Below are 8,190 nucleotides of genomic sequence, written 5' to 3'. Positions count from 1 at the left end.
TCTGTCTGTCTTTCTGTCTGTCTGTCTTTCTGTCTGTCTGTCTGTCTTTTTTTCTTTCTTGTCCTCTTCTTTCTGCGGGCATATCTTTTGGAACCTTTAACTTCTGTTTCAGTGGTGTTGCATTACCCAGTGTAACTTCCTGCAGTTCTGATTTTCAGTGAACTTCGTGATGATGTACTTTTTGGATAACAAGTGATTATTGTGTGTTACAGTTAGAGATTGATGAATGTAAATCTCCCGTACCTCTCACTGATGCATGACCAAAGGTCTGAGCAAGGGGCTGGAACTGTTTTTAGCTTTTTGCAAAAACTAGGATGTAGTGAGTGAGTGAATTGCTAACCCTCTTATTCTACTGAAATTTTCGTCAAATAGTCATCCCTGTCCAAAAAAACCCTGATTTGGGGAGAAAACAAAATATTTCTCATGCATGTAGGAAAATAATTATCTTTTAATTGAAAAACTTAATCCAGTGTGAATTGGGATTAACACCCAGGGGCTTTCAGTGAGCAGCTGGCTCTCTTACTAGTGGGTGGTTTTCTGTACAAAACCACTTCATGGCACATCTCGCCAGCACTGGACTGCTTCTATTTTTACAAAATACAGGGAGCTCTGTACAGCACTGGAATGGTACCTGAAAAAGCTCATTTATGTAATTTTGATTTTGCTAACCAAAGTTTCCTCCAGAATTCTTATGGTAGTGTTGCTGCTGTGCACGTATATCTGAATTGAATACGACTGCTACTGTTTCTTAGCATGGAGAGAATGAATGTAGAAGGTTTCCTTTAGCTGTCTAGTTGTCACAAGTGTTCTCTCGTGCATGACTGGAAAGTAGTTCTGGGGATTTCCTGTAGGCTTCCATCATGAAATGCCAGCTAAACTTCCCAGGTAGGTCTGAGGAGGGACATATTGTGAGAACTTGCAAGATTTCCTTTGTAAAAATCCCTTTGCTGGCTCCTTCAGCCCATTGAGCCACTGCTCCTTTTAATCCTCTGAAAGTGGGGAAGGACTATTTTAAGACTGGTGATGATTTTATTCAGAAAGGAACCAGGTCGCTCCTGCCTGGATTTGTTTTCCTAGTTCTGCCTGAGTTTGGCTTGGACCCCCAGGTCCTTTCACAGAGATGTAGGAGGTAGCAAGAAGAGTTTTCCAGAGGTAGCTTGAGAACTAATTAATTCAATGTTCATTGTAGCTCTAGCATTTAATTGAAAGAGTACTTTTCTACTTCCACTTATTTAAAATGGCTATGATTGAAGCTTCTGCAATGTAATTTTTTTGAGGTGTTGGTATTGTCAGAGCTTTCCTTTATTCATGCTTATCTTTTTCATCTCCGTGTGAGATGAAGTCTTTAAAGAGAGAGCCTAGGATTAGAATAAAGCTAAGGCTGTTTCTGTCAGTCTTTTTTAATATACAGATACTGGTATTTAAGCAATATAGGCTAGGAAAATCTCTCAGTTAACAATTTGCAGATTTGGGGGGAAAATGAGAAATACTTTTGATTTATGCATAAAGCAACCAGACTACAGAATTAAATTGAAGTTCATAAAATGAAGCTAGGAGAAAAACAAGATAAATGGTTTTCACAAAGAAATTGGTATAATCATGATCTTATCTAGTCAGTATTTATAAAATGTAATTAAAATTAATTATGTTATGATTTAACGACAATGGGCCACGTTCAGCATGCAGATTCATTTTTGTTTTTTCAAAGGACTTGCTCAAAGTCCTGTACATACATTAAGGTCAGTGATCATGTTTATGTGCCCAGTATTAATTAACCAAATATATCGTAGATACTAACTAGAAATACACTAAGTTTATTTTGAGTCCTCTGACTTACTAATTGTCAACGGTTTACGGGCATTTGGCCCAGTTCCATGACGAATGGGATGGGGAACCCACGGACCCACACTCCAGGGAAAGGGAAAAGGGAAAAAGGGTAAGGAAATGGGCCTAAGAGCAAAAACAGCGGCAACAATCTGAGGAGAAACAAACTTAATTTACTAAATAAGATATCGGAATGCAAAACACCACACTACAATACAATATAATTACAATTTAAGCTGATAAATCCAATACAGAGAGAGAGAATGTCCAGAATCAAGGTAGGCCTTACTCTACTACCGATGATAAGACAGCTGGAGAGCGAGGTGTTGTCAGGATGAGAGACGGGCAGAAAGAGAAGGAGCGAGGTCTCATGATCTGCAAGTTTTTATCTTTTCCCTCTGCCTGGAAATGGTAACAGAGGGGCAAAGTACCCTGGGGAATGTAGTAGTCCTCTTCTGAGAACCAGGTACATTCACTACATGATGTTATGATGTGGAATACCAGTAACCGAAAATCATAAAACCATGACACTAATATTCCTAATAAAATCTTTGTCAACCATTCTGATTAGAAAACAATGCTGTTTGCTATTTCTTTTTTGGCTATTAGTCCAACTGGCAATATTTTGTTTTCCAGATCAGGTTAGTTTAGCCAAGAAGTGCAAAGATAAGCAGGGATATAAATGTAATATGCTGGAAATAACTGTATCTTTCCAATTAGTTTTGAGTATGATGGTGACTTACTGAGCACAGCACTGTCCATACATACAGGTACCTAGGTGACTTTAACAGACAATGTAATTTAGGCAAGACCCTTTTGAAAAAAGTAAATAATTTTATGTCTGGGAAAAGATTTTATAAAATGAGCTGTCTCTAACCTTTCTAGCTAAATGGAATCAGATTATCTATATTGATCTGGCTTTTTGTTTGAACTGGGTTTTGCTTGAAGGAGTGAAGTTCACATTTGTGTAGTGGAACACTTATGAGAACCATATCCATATATAAAGAGGTTCCATTAACTTTTCTTGCAAACACTGAAGACTTGTGTTACAGTAAGATGCTAGGTGAGAGCAGGCCCCAATCGTGTATATCAATCAAGTGCATTGTCACAATGTAATCTATAAGTACTCAATGTATTAACTGCATTTGTAAGGATATTAAAAAAAATAAATGCAGAAGAGAAATGAGAAATACAGACTAGGTTGGATATATTGGATAGTGATTTTACTATTGGGTAATTTTTTTGGTTTAATATCAAACGCTTAACAATATCTCACTAATCGATATTCTTCTACTGATGTGTTCAAAATAAAGCTGGCAAAAAAACTATCTTGAAATTAAATGATGAGTATGAAATGCTAATGAAACCATAGCAGGTCTTTCAGCATCACTGCTTCTAATTTTCACACAGCTGCTGCATTAGATGTTATTTAATGATCTCAGTTCCTAACTGGAATTACCTCCTTGCTGCTCCATTTGGGCTGGCTGGTTGGTTTGGGTTTGTTTTACTGGGGAGTGGTGATGGTTGTTTTGTTGTTGTTGTTTTTGTTTTGTTTGTTTGTTTGTCTGATGTTTTTTCAATTTTTTTTTCCAGGTTTTTTTTTTTTTGTTTTGTTTTTACCCATCTCCAAAAGCACCATGTGCATTTTTTTGGAGTCTGAAAACAATTCTTTTCTGTCTGGACTGTTCTTTTTCCTTCTGATCTGAATATGCATTAACTGCTGTTAAAGACATTTTTTAACGATGTGAGTTTTAGTTGTTCACTAAACTACTACTATTTCTTACAGCAGCAGATCTTTCATACCTATTCCTTACTGGAGAAAACAAGCTGGAATGCAGTTTGTAAAATGAATTATTAGAATCTGAATTGTTAATTATTAGAAACTGAATTGTCAGAAGGGGAGGGAAAAGTTGGGGTTTTGTCCTGACTGAAAATACTTATAATAGTACCAGAAAAGTTACTGGAAGTTTTATGCTGTTTCTCTCCTTTTGTGTGCTCTGCATGTGATCTTCACTTTCTGTAGCTCAGAACTGGACTCAGAGCACACACATGTTGAGCCTGTCATGGAACTGGAGTGTGTGCACTTCATTCTTGTTGTATTGGCTTTGCTGTTGGAAAATCAATCAGCTCAGAATAATAAGCAGAGACGCTTTGTAAGACTAACAGTTTGTATTTCTGTCAGATAGCAACAGTGTTGGCTACCCTTGCTTCTTAATGTTGCTTCTAAAATCTATTTTTACATGTGTTAATGAGGATCAGAGTAGTTAGTAACAGTTTTAAGGTTGATCATTGAGATGTAGTTGCAAGAAGTCACTTGGACTGAGAGAACCTGAAGTCCCCAAACTGGTGCCAGGCACTGCCTTTCCTGGAGCACAGTGCTGGTGTCCCAGTACTTCGCCCACTGCTGTCTTTGAAAGCAGTGGACTTTCATCCATGTGCAATGAAGAGACAGCAGGCCTACTGGTGTGTTTTACAGAGACAAAGAAAGTCAAAGTATTTTGGGCTAGCCTTCAGTTTCCCATTGGCATTTGAGTCATAAAGTTTCTGAAGAACTAAAGTAGTGGTTCTGCTGTTGGTAAGACTTAAAACTAGAGCAGAATAGAGCCATTATTCTTAAAGATCTTTGGAAGTGTTGCTTTGTTATTACTGATACCTTGAACAAATTTAACTTCAGGGTTTTTGTATTAACCTATATTTCTCATGTAGTTTTAATTGGCTGTAGTAACAGAAATTCTCCATGACCATAAATTGTCATAGCACCATTGATTCTGTCTTCCTTCTCTTTCCCCAAAGTATTGGTATCCACATACAGCAGCACTGCTCTGGTTTATGAAAGCAGTGTGCTGCTCAACAGCTCCCAAAGGAGCCACATTTCAGTGGAAGAGAAAGGCTACATGCTATGTGTATATAATTTAAAAAGTGAATCAGAACATTAACTTTGCTACATAATTATGGATAATTTTTAAGCTGCTGTTCAGTTTTCATTCTTCATCAGAAGAGAATGGAGTCAATATTGCGTAGGTTTTTTTGGTTCTGCTCTGGTTCAGTATTTAGGCCAATGAAGTGCTTAATGCAGCTATTGGGCAGGAAAACAGCTTGAAAGCTGTCGGTGCCTTGGGCTGGCAGCTGCTTGGCTAATTGGCCCAAGAACAGAGCTGAGACACCAGATCAGACGCTTTCAGTATTGCTCCCAACCCAAAGAAAGTTGCTTACTGGTTTAAGGTGGCATCCAGTGTCAGAGATATACCAGCAGTATTTGCTCTGGGTGATGCCAGCATCATTGGCACTGACATGTGGAAGTAAGTTTAATCCACACCTTTTTATTCCATTGGCAGCACTGGAAGTGCTGATGCTCTGTCCTTGGAGACTTTCATGGTGGGGCTGGGTAAGGCTCTGGGCAACCTGATCTAGCTGTAGTATCATTGCAGGGCAGTTGGACTAGTTGGCCTTCAGAGGTCCCTTCCAACCCTAAGGATTCTATGATTCTATGAAGATTGCTGAGCTAGAATTTGTTTCAAGACTGAGCCTTTCCTCATCTGAGTGGAGTCTTTCCACTAGGATGTGTGGCAGGCATGTGAGCGATACTGAAGAGAGAGCTTAAATTATATCCATGCAGAAGGAAAGCAGACATAGAGGACAAAGAATATGGTCTGGGGTAGTAAGGTGTGTGATCTGAATTATTCTTCCAGATACTCAGTTAACTTCACTTTGACAGTTATCAAGGCTCAAATCATGTTCTTGATCAAAAGCACTAAGAGCTAAGACATAGGGAGAGGAAAGAGTTTCTGGTTTTTGCAGATTTTCTTGTTGAGAAGTCCCAAGAGGTTCCAGAGCTTTAGTAAGAAATGACTAATTTAAAATGTTTAGTTTTGTTAACCTTTAATTTGTTAGGATCTGTGCTGCTCTATTTTATTTATGAAGATGTTATTTTATATGCAGTTAACACTTGGATTTGCAGTAAATGCTAACAGGCTGGTTTTAAGACATTCATCTGTTTGAACTTTCAAGGAAGGTAGGCAAGTAACTGCTTCTGATACAGTGATTTGTTTCTGTAATTATTTAAAATTGTTTAGTTTGATTTTCAGATAATTTTTTGAAATACATAGACCTGTTGCATTTTCACTGGTGATTTTCTTAGCTGAGATCCTAAGAAAACAGGGCTAAGCAATGCAACTTTGTCTACCCATTTCTCTCTGTATTATTTTTGTACTAATAACTTTAAAACCAGTTGACAAACTGTATTGACTTGAAAGGGCAGAAATCTTGAAGATAAATCACTTTATATTTTTCCATAATTGGCAGTGGCGTACAAATTGAACACTGCTATCAGTGCTTCTGATGAAGAAGATGTAACTTACTACTATATGTTATTTTATGGTAGCATCTGTTTGGCAAGCCAGCTTACTGTTAGCCATAGTATTTTGTGCTTTCTGCTACAAGACTGTCTATGAAATGGATGAAAGCTTGCATGTGGGACAACTGCAGGTGATGGAACAGTGCTTTTCCACACACTACAGAAGTGATATTATTTCAGTGATCCTAAAGAGGCAGTAATAAAATAACTCATCAAGGTGGAACAGAATATTTTATGCCTTGAAATCTTCATGCATTATATTACTACAAAAATCTGTGTCTTGTATTCAAAGTATCACTTGCTTAAATGCCATTTATCTTTTTTAATAAATGTAGAAAACTAGTGTAAAACTTAGGGGTGACAGTCTTAACCCAGTTTAGGCATTTGACTCTTCATAGCTTTGCCTAGCTGTTTTTCTTATAAAGTCAGTTTTAAATAGAATACAATGAGAGCAATGAGACTAGAGTACATCATTTTGTCCACTGGATTTCTGATAGAAAATAAATGACCTGACCTGATTTTTTTTAAACTGATTTTGTTGAAACCGGTCTAAATCTATGTAGACAAATTCTCAAAATAAAAGTTAAATTTGCATGGTTGTAATATAAAAAGATTTCTGGTAAATAAAATGTATTTAATAAAAACCTAGCATCTTCTTCCTCCCTGTCATTCATATGTAACAAGTTGCCAAAGCATACATTGTGTTTTCTACCATACTTTTAAAAACACTTAAGCAATGTTCATTTTTCAACCATTACAGGGTGACAGAAAAGCAAATAAGGAGTTGATGGACATTTGGTTAACTGCTTTAATTTCTCTAACTCCTGAACAGTATAGTTATCCCAAAGACTGTTCTGAGTTGCTTGTTACCATTACTAGATCTCTTCCCACACCCCCATTTACTGATGTAGATGAATGCCATTTTAACAAGTAAAACAAGTTTTCAGAAACTAACAGAAAAGCTTCCTGACTTCATAGGAAAAACTGCCCGCAGTTTTCATTTCTGAGAAAAAAACCCACCTGTTTTTACAAAATGTGCAGCTTTCTTCCTTACATTATTAATAATAGACTACAATGAGATGGACCATTGGGATGGACAGCCAGATGCTTTCTGCTGTCTCATGTGCTTCTCACTACCTTTAGCCTCCTTTGCCCCTTTGGCAGTTTGTATCCTGTGTTTCATCTCTGCCTATGGTTTTATCAAACAGGCAATTTCAGATCTTCATAAAAATTGGTTTTCTTGCTATCTGGAAGTTTAAAACCTACCTTTTTTTTTTTTTTTTTTAAATAATAATATAACTGTGTACTTCATATTTGTGGAAGTTCTTCCATAGGTTCTTGCTTTCCCCTCTCACAGTACAAAGCTTAAGGTGATTGCCTGCAATAGCCTTTTTGCTAATTGTGTCTAATCATGACTTCTGTATCTTTATGCATAGCCTTTACAGTTCACTTGCCACACTAATTCTTGAGTTGTGAATTCAAATATTTCAATAGTGGAATACTTATAATCATGTCAATTTCTTACAACTTTTGACTTTCTATGTATAAAATGTATTGCATATAAAACTGGAAGTTCCCCTCAGCAACCTGGAGCCTTATCAGCACTGGAGTTCTGTGCAGTTGTCTATCTGAGATTTTCTGGAGTAGAAAACAGAAATGAAATGTTTCATTTCTGCCTCTCTAGGTGACAGATAGTATCCACACAGCCCTTGGGCAGCCACGCAGCTCAGTTTGTCCTCCTACCGAACCTCTAACAGTTACTGGCATGGAGAGGAGCTGCCACTTACTTCTTGTAGTAGCCATCTCCAGTGAGATGAAACTCGGGTCTGTTGCCTCATCTTTCCAAAGCCAGCAGTGACTGGAGAGGTAGCAAATGAGAAAGGAAGGAGTAAAAACTGTGACTGGTATAGTGGGGAGCAACAGATGTCATACAGAAAATTGAGAGATGCTCAATAAGCATTTTCTACAAACATTTTCTTACTGATGTGACTTAGTTATGGGGAGTGAGAGAC

The sequence above is a fragment of the Numida meleagris genome, chromosome 7, assembly GCF_002078875.1.
Source record: "Numida meleagris isolate 19003 breed g44 Domestic line chromosome 7, NumMel1.0, whole genome shotgun sequence".
Lineage (NCBI taxonomy): Eukaryota > Metazoa > Chordata > Aves > Galliformes > Numididae > Numida > Numida meleagris.
Note: the sequence above shows the minus strand (reverse complement) of the source record.